Below are 12,533 nucleotides of genomic sequence, written 5' to 3'. Positions count from 1 at the left end.
GGCTTTATAAACTTCACTTATTATTTTTGTCTGTGGTGTGTTAACATGATGTGTGAGATTACTCTCACTCGTTAATTAATGTGTTTTGGCTACATACTAAGTCATTAATTTACTCTTTTGTGGATGAGCCATTAATTATTTATTTTTTCAAATAACAGAGATATTCCACTACCGAAGTGTATTTATTTACTCATTCCTAAAATAGTAGATCCCATTTAGGCACAAGGGATAGGTATTTTTTTGGTAGTTTTGAAACTGTGATTTTATAATCATGCTTGGAGATTATTTAAAGGTGCCGCTATTTCGATTTTTCCGATGTTTAAAAAGTTTTTGTTTTGATTGTTTAACATATGATGTGGACGATCCAATGTTATGTTTTGTCATTGACACTTAGGCCCCGATCTTGTTTCTTTATTATATCAGGTTTGTCACTAAGTTTTGATGTTCGTGTTTTCTTCACTTCATTTACAAGTTTAGGAGACAATTCTGTGAGTTATTAACTTGTTCTGATTAATTACATATACAGTAAAAGTTAAATAAAGTATGCTATCAGTACAGAGTTCACTTTCAAAATACTGGCTGTAAATATTCTTGTGTGTCGCCGAGTTCTGCCACCGCGCAAAAAGGCCCTGTATAATTGGCGCCAGTTTGAATGTGCCGTTAGCATGAGTGTACCGTTATTTAGGGTGTCTCTATTTCGACAGTTTTTCTTTATATATATATATATATATATATATATATATATATATATATATATATATATATATATATATATATATATTATGGAGAAGTAGAACAGAATCCTTCCTCCGCTAGCCATGCGTGTCGTAAGAGGCGAATAAAATGCCGGGAGCAAGGGGCTAGTAACCCCTTCTCCTGTACATATTACTAAATTTAAAAAGAGAAACTTTTGTTTTTCTTCTTGGGCCACCCTACCTCGGTGGGGTACTGCTGGTTTGTTGAAAAAAGAAGACAGTAGTTTCATTCGCATATTAATCTATAGACCCAGAGCGCTTTAGCTGATGATTAAAATTGTTTGTTGAATTGTTTTATTGTGTTGTGATTACCTCCCTTCCCCCCCCCCTCTCTCTCTCTCTTTCTCGTAATATATTGTCTGATTTATAGTATAGAGGAGTAGAGAAGGGGTAGGCAGGGTTATCTAGTTCAACTCTGCTTCCACCACTACCAGCTCCTGCTAGCTATTGTTGTGAGTATTGCCAGGAACCTGGTCACGTGTCAGAAAGCCGGAAAAAAAGTTGTTCAGCTTTAAACTTTTTAATCTAATCATGTACCTGAGTTACCCCCAGGAAGTCTTGCTTTTACGAGCGTCTCGCCCATGCAATGGCAGAGGTGATCAAGGGTTTGCAACCTCACATGACCCAGACAATCCCAGAGTATACGGTCCGTATCCTCTCTTACCAGCAGGCTTCTCGAAAGCATAAACTTTTAAAACCAATAGAAATAAGTTCAACTGAGTTTGCTGGGTTATCTCAGGTTATATCAACATGTACGTTTGTTTTTCGAGTGCTCAAAGCATCTGTGTTTCGTATTATTGATGGTTTAATTTACCGACAAGTTGCTGAATAAGACAGCCGTGTCGAGACCATTGCAAAAGATTTATATGTATGCAAAACCTAAATAAACACTAACATTCCAACATAATGTAGATAAAGAAGAAAGCCTTACAAACTAGGAATGTCGATTAGCAGACAAACTAGGGATGTCGAGTAGCAGATAAACTAGGAATATTGAGCAGCAGGAATGTCGAGTAGCAGATAAACTAGTTATGTTGAGTAGCAGATAAACTAGTAATGTTGAGTAGCAGATAAAGTAGGAATGTCAAGTAACAGAGAAACTAGAAATGTCGAGCAGCAGACAAATAGAAAACAAACTTGGAATGACAAGTAGCAGGAAAACTAGGAATATCGGGTTGCAAACTAGGAAAGTTGAGTAGCAGGAAAAATTTGTCAAGCAAAATACATGACCCATAGCTAAATTTGGCAGACGACATTTCGTCCTTACAATTATTTTAAAATTCTACTAAAAGGCTGTCTTTGCTACGTTTGTATTATATTCCAAACATAAACACTATTTTTTAATGTTCTTGTCTTCATGGATGCCACATCATGTTGATTTTCCTCTCAATCACAGCATACGTTACAGGAATCCTTGTCGTGGATCAGTCTCTCTAAAAACCTATAAATCAACCTTAAGCAAAATGGATGTAATCAGATTAACTTACCCGACGCCTCAAGGAAAATCAAGATGAATATCTTGTGCTCAGTCGAGACAGCAGGATTTCGGCGATAACGCAACAACCAGGTAATCAACGCCGTCTTCACTCTGGAGTTCCTTCCTCGGGAGGGGAGAGAAAAAAGAGAAACTTTACGTATATCTCATCATGTCAGATTTCCCTGAAGTCCAAAACTTCCGCAAGCTTCTCTGGCATGCAGGATTAATGTACACAATCCTTCCAGCGCAATCTATGTACTTTTTTGTATCACATCAGTTCAGCTGTGTTCAGCACACAGCTGAACTGCTCCCTGAGTATTAATACAAAGACGATTTTTTTTTCCTCATAATTGTTTCATTTAGTGGCAAAGAGAGGCTGCATTCAGGCGGGCATATATGTCGATAATAACAAAGCGCTAATAATGATTGCTATATAGAAATTTTCACACTGGTGAGAACGTCATAGGCTTTGTTACCTATGTTTATCATTTGTTAAAATTGCGTCTTGAAATAGGTGAATGTAAACTGCTGTATGCTTATCTACCGCTGGTCACCTTAGTTTAGGTACTTTATTACATATTGCAAACAGACTATTACAAACACGCATTATAATCAATTAATATATTTCAGAATATTACCAGAATGGCTCAACTCGTATAATCACAAGGAAGTTATATATAAACAATTACATACACACACACACACACACACACACACACACACACACACACACACACACACACACACACACACACACACACACACACACACAGATGCGACATGGAAACAAGGGGTCACAATTGGAAGTTGAAGACTCAGATGAGTCACAGGGATGTTAGGATGTATTTCTTCAGTCATAGAGTTGTCAGGAAGTGGAACAGTTTGGAAAGTGACGTAGTGGAGGCAGGAACCACACATAGTTTTAAGACGAGGTTTGAAAAAGCTCACGTAGCAGGGAGAGAGAGAGGACTTAGTAGCGATCAGTGAAGAGGCGGGGCCAGGAGCTATGAATCGTCTCCTGCAATCACAAATAGGCGAGTATAAAACACACACACACACACACACACACACACACACACACACACACACACACACACACACAAGTACAAAAGTCGTGGGTGAAAATCTAATAGATGACAGGGAGGCAGACAGAGTGTATAGAAGATTAAAGTATTTACAAAGAAGCCAGAAACAATACTCTTCAGCAAAACGAGTGGAACAACACAGTTCACATGTCACATAATCCAGGAACTTTACGATAAAACTGTTGAAGTGGTAATAAAACTGATGGTGAAATGGTAATAAAACTGATGGTTAAGTGGTAATAAAACTAATGGTGAAGTGGTGAAAATGATGGTGAAGTGGTAATAAAACTAATGGTGAAGTGGTGAAAATGATGGTGAAGTGGTAATAAAACTAAAGGTAAAGGAGTAATTAAATTATTGATAAAATAGTAATTAAATATCGCTGAAAGTTAATGGATATGGAAAGCTATGTATTCAGAATAGTACAGTAAAATTTCTAAGACATTTCACGTGGTATTAATCACCATACTAGGAAATTTTAAAGCTAAATAGTTTGCAAAGTATGTGTTGCATCAGAAATATAATTCAATGAAAGTTGCTCAGATTCATGCCTAATATCCGTTACTTTTCTGTTTAATCTTAGATGCATATTAAAAACAACGAAGTTAAAAATTAAGGCAAAAACGTTAAATTACAAAGGATTTTCCATGAACTGATCACCAAAATGAGCCAATATAGTTCATGGGAAGATGGAAAAAAATTACAGCGTTAGCTGTCTACCCAAAGTTATGTGGCATCAGTAGCCGAGAGAGCTAAAATACTGAGATTGATGCTCTGCTCAGGCAGGGAGTGAATATCGTGGGTCTGAATTTGTACGCTGGCTGAGATAAATGTTTGTAAATATACTGTTCGTCTTTGCAATGTGTCAGTATTCTAATGGGGCTTGTAAGTGACGAACACGGTGAAATAGCTGATGGGTACCTCTTAAAGCAGTGGTTCTCAACCTTTTCTCCCAAATTAACCTTTTTACCACTGTCAGAATATATTCTCCACTTCCCAAGATTGTCTGACTCATAAAGTGCTTTCCAAATATGTTTATTATATTAAAAATCTTTTTTTTTCTATATTAGTACATACACATTTACTTGGATTATTTTTGTTGTGGAGTTTTAAAAAAATTAATAGCAACAGGAAATGTAGATGGATTTTAAAACTTGAATAAAAGCATTGTTTTCATTCATAACTAATTACTTAACTGAAACATACTTCAGTCAACACAAAGTTCAATAGAATGCCAGGGTATTGTAATTTATTTTATTCTGATGACGATTACGGTCAATGAAAAACCTCTGATTGTTTTTTTTTTTCCATCGCCAACTCTTGGATACGCGGAGAAGAGCTTAGGTCACAACGCAGGTCATTTTCAATCACCAATCTACTTCGGTGCTTCGTTTCCGTGTGCAACAGAATTGAAAAGCCTAACTCACAAAGATATGTCAATACAAATGGAAGCAGTGCGTGGATAGCTCTTTCTGCCACTTTTGGGTAGGAATCGCACATCAAGGACCACAAACATGTGATTGATTTTTCATCGAACATATCTCTTGTTCCCGAATTAGTCTTCAACTCCAGAAATTCATCTTGACAATCATCAGAAACTTTTCGACTGCCTATTTAAATGGATTTCGCACTAAATCCAACTCCTCATCATTGAGCTCAGGAAAACAGCGGCTGAATCCATTTTCCAGTTCTGTCAAATGCTGCATTTTTTTTCTAAATTCTGGAAGCACTTGGCCTTCACCACCAACAACAAGACAGTTTCTCAAACATTGCAACATATTTTATCTTGACCCTTCTCTTTCGGTTTACCAGCTTGCTCATGAAAGCCACACATATTTTATGATGTTTGTATTCCTTCCATGCAGCTGCTCAAAAATGCCAACTAAATAGGCAACGTGCATGATCCATTTCTCATCCAGCCGAGCAAAGAAAAAATCCATCTTACCCTGAACTTCAAAAAATAATTTCAGCTCATCTCTAAGCTCAGATACTCGCTCAGTTACATTTCCTCTTCAAAGCTATCGAACATCTGTGTGGAAAAGAAACAAATAATGGCCAGTATCCATGTCAATACATTACTTAAAAAAGTCGCGAGTTGAGAGGTCCTCTTTTGACGAAATTCACGATTTGAATTGTTTGACCCATAAACCTTCCCTGGTGGAAGTGGAGGTGTTTTTGAGGCCAGTGTCTGACACTGGATCAAACAATGAATGCCTTTCACTTTTTGAGCTCGATTTTTTCATAGAAACTTGAAATATAGCTTTTGTCCCCAACATAGCTGGTGCTCTTACACCTATAGACATTATCCCCAAAAAATATTTTTTGATTGAAAGAAAGAAAAAAAAAATTTCCAAAATATCTGAGGCTTTGGTAGTTGTTTTAAGAGGAGAACAAAAGAGAAACTTATCTTTAGATGAACCTGAGTAAACATTTCTTGCAAACACTAGCATCTGGAAACACGATGTCGCATTAGTCGACTCATCAAGTTGAACTGAAATTAAGCCAAATGCTGCAGACTTGATCTGTATAACATGATCCTTGTTGTCAATGACCATGTCGCTGATCCTCCTGTGAACAGTACTGTCTGATAGTGAAACTGCTGCAAATTTTTTTCCAGTCCGTTTCCCAACACAATTTCCACCATTTCGAGAACGCAAGTTTGATCAAAGTTTCCCCAACTGTACGTTCTTTTTCTGCTTTGCTATCTCCAGTACTACGACGTAAGCTTCAATAACCATTTGGTTCATATTCTTATAATACCGCTGTTGAATCCAGCTTCATCTTTTTGAGATCATTCCCATTACGTTCAAAAAAGCTTTTGTCTTTGGGTTGAAGATGAACATTTTTTGCAAATGTTGCTTTAACTTTGTTGGTTTCATAGAATCATTAAATAAAGCTTAGCTACAAATAACATGCTGAGGCCTTTTTTCTCCGCTGATGATGATGATGATGAATGTGAAACCACATTCAATATATGAATCATCGTACCCTCTTATTTTTGACACTCATGATGGGCTCCAAATTCTGTGAATAAAGAGCAATAAGTCAAATAATAAGTATTTATCTTTACTTTTAATTTAATCTATTACTTTCAATAAACTTTACTAAATGTCACAGATTAAATTAAAAACAAACTAGAATCCTACAGACTGTACATAGTTCACAGGACATCACAGTTTGTTGAGTAGTGGTCCCAATTTCCTATGAAATATCCTAAAAATTTTCCGCTGGTTGAAAACCCTGTCTTAATTAAGCGGCATCAGTAGCCGAGACAGACAAATTCGAAGTAGCAGCCCAGCCACCGTGGAGAGAAGACGTCGTCGTTCCCGCTCTTCAGCTGAGCAACTCTGAACACTGTTGCTCGAGAATTTACTTGGGTTATCCTGAGTAGTTCTTCACCAGAGCTGAGAGGAGACTTGCTTGCAGTCACTTCGAGCCCCATCCCATCAAGAGGGTAAGGCGGTGACTTGCTTGCTTGTTCACCCCTCTCATCCCCATCCCCCCATCCTTCCCCATCCTCCCCCCACCCATACATCAACACTGGCCCACACACTTAACACACTACATACATTGCTATCCTTCTGACTGTCCTATCTTCTTATTTTTCGGCAACTTCGCTTTGGCGAGTTAACACAAGGCATTTTGACCATCTGGTAGCCCGTGTGGTTTTTTAAAATCCAGCCGATCTTTGCCTTGGGCCCTTTCCCCTCACTACTCGAGGGTAGGCTATCTTAGGAGCTGACCTTCATAAGTCAGCTGAAATAGGATGTTAGGCTAACATTAAGGAAAGATACCTTTTTGTTAAGCAACTCCTCTGCCACATGCTCCTTCCTAGGCATCATGGCGAGGATTCGTGTAAGATTACGCACTGATGGAAATCAAATGTCCATGAAAGACATTCTCAATTGTATTTGCTCTAACTCAACTGTTGCTCCAGTGGATGTTTTTAAAACCCACACTGGAGTAGTACTTCTCCTCTCTTCTGAAGAAGAGTTACTCCAACTCCTAAAGCATGATGTCTTGGATAAACTGAAGACTTCTGGTGTTATCCCAGTTGCACCTGACAGCTATCAAGCTCAGAGGACTGTGTTTGTGGCCAGAATCAACAGTTTTATGAAACACAGCAATGTTAATGAAATTGTTGATAACATTAATACCGAGAATTCTGACCTTAGGGCTGTTGAAGCACATAAATTCTCGAATCCCAACAACAATAAGGTAACTTTAAAATTAATACTCGAGACACCTGAAGAGGCCAAACTTGTGTGTCAAAATGGCTTCAAATGTTTCAATACCAGATGTACATCTGACCAAATTTCCATGGAACGCTTTGTCAGTGTGACACAATGTTTCAAGTGTTATGCCTTTGGTCATAACAACAACAAATGCAGTATACAAGGGCAAATTTGTAGCATTTGCTCTGGCCAACATTCCTATCGTGTTTGTACCAATAAAAATTCACCTAAATGTGTCCTCTGTAATGGAAAACATCATGCTGTTTCTGCTATTTGTCCTGAAAGAAAAAAGGAAATGCAGAAAATTCTTGACGCCAAGAAACTATCCACATCTAAGAAGACCACTCCTCAGGCACCGCCAACCATGTCCCAAACTTCCTTCCCAGCTCTGCCTGGATCAAGTGGGACTCCTCAGGTCTCTACCAATGGTTCCAATGTTTGGAATTCTGCCCCTCTTGGAGAGCCCCAATCTAACCCTCACTTACAACAGACACAACAACAAGGTTCAGTCGCATCTCATGTGTCTCAGGTATCCACAGATGGGGATATAATGAGAGCACAACTAATGTACTTGGTGGCCAAAGACACAGCTGGTGGTGATATTCAACTCTGCTCTCGTGTTTTGAATGATATGTTAAAGGCTAATGGGATCACTCCCATCATTATCCCTGAAAATGTGAAGGCCATTATGACCCAGCCTTCTCATAACAAGAAGTATGTACCATACTCTACATCTAATAATAAGCCTAAGTCATCCCTGGCTCAGGGATCGCCCTCCTCGCAAACCCAGGTTGTCAACTCTTCTCAACCCGAAAAGTCAACACCTGAACATAACAATGCCCCAGAAAGTGGTGCCTACTCTCCCGCTATTGTAGCTGAACCTGTTGAACAGGAACTTTCCCAAGGTAACTCACCTTGCCTATCTAATATTCACTTGGAGCCTACACAGTCTCCCATTAACTCTCACAAGCCTCTGATTCCTGAAACTGAGTATAGCATACCTCAGTTTCACGATGATGACTCTAACGACTCTAACGACTCTAACGATTCTATTGATTCTAATGAGTCTGTTAATATTACTGCCTCTAGTGAAGATGAAGATGATGGCACTGTTAATACACAAGCTTCCACGCAAAAGTTTCCTTCTCCTATTGAAGAGTCCAGCAAGGATAGTACAGATACAACACATAACATTACTTGCAGGCGTTCAGAACGCAGTGTACGAGCGAAGAATAAGCAATAATGGGGATTACAATTTTCCAACTTAATGTTCAACATTTCTTTAATAACCGTTACCTTCTTGAGGTTGAACTACATAACTACAATCCCGATGTTATACTTTTGAACGAGACAGCTGCAAGAGTTGATCAACATATTAAATTACGTGGATACTGTACTGTTGAGAAATCGAGAGGACAGTTTAGTGGTGTAGCCATCCTGGTTAAATTAGGATATACATTTAAAAATATTCATTTGGATGAAGATAACATTCTTGCAATAGAACTAACAACGTCGCATGGACAACTAGTAATAGGAACTGGATATTTTCCCCCGAGACAGCCATATATAGAGTCAATTCCTCTACATAGGATATTAAGCAGAAATATTCCAACAATTTTAGCTGGAGATTTTAATGCTCATCACCCTGCCCTCTTTAACTGTGGAGCTGGTATTCCACTGGGTGACTTAAAAGGAAAACAACTCTTTAATATCATGACAGCTAGAAACTTGTCATTTCAAGGCCCATTCTTCAAATCGTACATTGGACCTCATCCAGGAACACCAGATATTGTACTGACAAACAGAGACTGTGACATCTTTCACTGTCGTATATCTCCTGGTGGAAATGTAGGATCTGACCATATCCCTGTTATAATACAACTACAAACTTCTCCATTTAGAATACCTGTAACTCGTAAACCCAATCTTAACACCCTAGGATTTGACCCCTTCAGGGCATATCTGGGTGATGATGAAATTGTGTCCTTGGAAAATCTACCTTCCAGTGCAATTGATGATGCAATCAGGTCCCTGCACAATCGAATAATTGAAGCTACCAATGCAACTTGCCAATTAGCTTCCACAAAGATATACCAACAATATAAACCTACTAGAGAAATTAGAGATACTTTAAGAAATTATCAAGCAGAATGTAGAAGGCATCTTCAAACAAGACAACCACCAGCAGCTACATTGCACCGATTAAGGCAAGAATTAATTAACATGATTAGTCAACACAAACGAGACATATGGAAATTTTTAGTTCTTCAAGCTAATCAATATAAACGTGAACCAGCAAAATTTTGGAGTAAGATCCGACAACTTTTAGGGGGAAAGCACAAGGTTCCTAACCACTTAGTTCATACCTTCACTGATGAAGATGATGAAGATGTTGAAATTAAACTTGACGATCCACAGGACCAGGCTAATTTGATGGGTGAAGTATGGGAGAAAATTCTCTCTCATAATAACAGTCGTCAATTTAATAATAATCATTATCAGTTAGTAAATGAATGGAGAGATGAGAACTTGGATGATCTACAACCACTACCTACCATCGATACTTCAACTCTTGAAGATACCCACCCGCTTACTAGACCTATTACATTACTAGAGATAAGTCAGGTTATTGGAAGAATGAGAAATAGAGCCCCTGGCCTCTCTGGAATAACAATGAAACAAATAAAGTACCTACCTAGAAATTGCAAACAGTCCTTGGTAAATATCTTTAATGCCATCTTGGCCTCAGGATATTTTCCTGTTGTTTTTAAGACTGCTAGGATGATCTTTCTTGCTAAGCCCAATAAAGACATTCACCAACCTGGGAACTATAGACCTATATCTTTACTTGAAGTCACTGGAAAAGTTCTTGAGAAAGTCATTTCCAACAGATTGAATTACTATATGGAGTTTAATCACTTGTTTACTGAAAAACAATTTGGCTTTAGAACACATAGAGGTACCAACCATGCAATAAATGTTATTTTTGACACTGTAGCAAGTCTAAAACAGCAGGGCAATCTTGCCTTAATTGCCACCAGAGATGTTCATAAAGCTTTTGATAGCTTATGGCATGATGGCCTTATATACAAACTCATTGACCTACCAGACCATAACTGGACTTTTCTCAGAGTAATCTATAATTTCTTAACTCAAAGAAAAATCATTCCCACCTTTCATGGCAAGTCGACAGAACCTTTTATACCGACGGCTGGTGTCCCACAAGGTTCTTGTCTCAGTCCACTTTTGTTTAACATTTATGTGAATGACCTTCCTCAACCAGAGTTTAATGACACAATTGTGACACAGTTTGCAGATGATGTTATTCATGTCGTCTCATCAACTCCAGTAACAGGAAAATACAAGTATGAGAGAGTCATAGAAAAAATGAATATTGAACTTCGTCGAACATCTAATTGGGAGAAGAAATGGAGAATTACGACTAATCCTGACAAGGTCCTTGTTAGCACGATAGGATGTTTTGCATCAACCATTGAAGATAAAGGGGGTATCTCCATCAGAGGTACACCTGTAGCCATTAGAAACCCTAACAAGATCTTGGGATATGAAATAGACAGGCTGCTCCACTCAACATCTCATGTAACTAAAAAGATCAACACAGCCAAAGCCGGTCTTAGCAGACTCTTTCGATTCAATCAAGCCCCTCAACATGTCAAAAAACATCTGTATAAAATGATAATAAGACCTATACTTGAATACCCTTGTGTCCCAATATCATTAACAACAAAGACCAACATGCTACGGTTACAAAGGGTCCAGAATAGAGCTCTTCGATTTATTACCAATACCAGGAGGAGAGACAGAGTTAAAATGGCAGATTTACACACACAACAAGATATCACTGCCATAAATGTACGCCTTGACACCCTAAAAAAGAAACAACTTTATACAATGCAAGAACTATACATGCCAGATAGAGAACATCCTATACAAGTGATAAATACCACCGATTACACCATCAATACTCCACCTCACAGGACTCAAAGAATGACTCTCCCACAGAGGGTTCGTCGTTTTATTCACAAAGATGATTACCCTCGACCCATGATTTTGAGCAACTTACCTGACGAAGAAGATTGGATACTACCAGAACCCTTCTATGTATACTGAACAAATCATCGCCCCCAATTAGGGAGACATCTTAAATAACTTTCTAATGTAAAATTATGCTATTGACTATGGTTGGACACCACCATTAAGAAGCTATTGTCACGAGCTCATAAACTGGCCAGAAAATATTGCCTTTCCTGTCGTATAAATATCCGTTGTGCAATCGCGAAAAAAAAAAAAAAAAAAAAAAAAAAAAAAAAAAAAAAAAAAAAAAAAAAAAAAAAAAAAAAAAAAAAAAAAAAAAAAAAAAAAAAAAAAAAAAAAGCAATTGCAACTTGTATAATTACAACCAATTCAGAGTCATGTACTTATATACCTATTATATTTATGTGACCCTGATGGGTTAGTATTATACCTCTTAAAAAATAATCTTATCAATTCAAATACACTTTTTAAATTACACCAAAGTGGTTGGGCCACTTACCTTTTATATCCTACCTCTCCCCCCCCTCCAACCCTCTTCCAATATTTCCATCCTTACCCATCCTTCTTCCTTCCCCATCTTACCAAAGCTCTGGTCATTAGAAGCTGAAGAAAGCATACAAATCTGGAAACTTTTACCGAATGTTGTTTTTAATGTAACTTTTAGTAAATGCAGAGTTTTTAAAAATTTCCGGATCTGCAGTTTTCCTCCATGTATTTCTATGGAACAGATTCGGTTCTGACTCAGATATTATGTTATTTTTAATTCGTTGTTCTGATTACTCCCGGTTTCTTGTTCTCCATGCTCTTTATTTTCTGTTTTTCTCTTTCCACGCTATGACCTCTCTCTACTCACAATTTTTTTTTTTATATTTTATTTAAAACTCAGGTACAAAAATATATGGGTACATAATCAATATGTAACAAG

The 12,533-nt window shown here is 37.8% G+C and overlaps 1 long non-coding RNA gene across 1 annotated transcript in view; it reads right to left on the bottom strand.

The window, feature by feature from the left end:
• The window catches only part of LOC128686999 (uncharacterized), a 144,891-nt gene extending 142,524 nt beyond the window's left edge, over positions 1 to 2,367 (bottom strand). The window contains exon 1 of the long non-coding RNA XR_011391715.1: positions 2,243 to 2,367. This is a non-coding gene — a long non-coding RNA (uncharacterized lncRNA). The remainder of the gene's footprint in view (positions 1 to 2,242) is intronic.
• Positions 2,368 to 12,533: the final 10,166 nt, after the last annotated feature.

Source organism: Cherax quadricarinatus, chromosome 7 (assembly GCF_038502225.1).
Source record: "Cherax quadricarinatus isolate ZL_2023a chromosome 7, ASM3850222v1, whole genome shotgun sequence".
NCBI classification, from domain to species: domain Eukaryota; kingdom Metazoa; phylum Arthropoda; class Malacostraca; order Decapoda; family Parastacidae; genus Cherax; species Cherax quadricarinatus.
The sequence above is the reverse complement of the archived record's forward strand: the minus strand, read 5'-3'. Positions and strand labels throughout refer to the sequence as shown.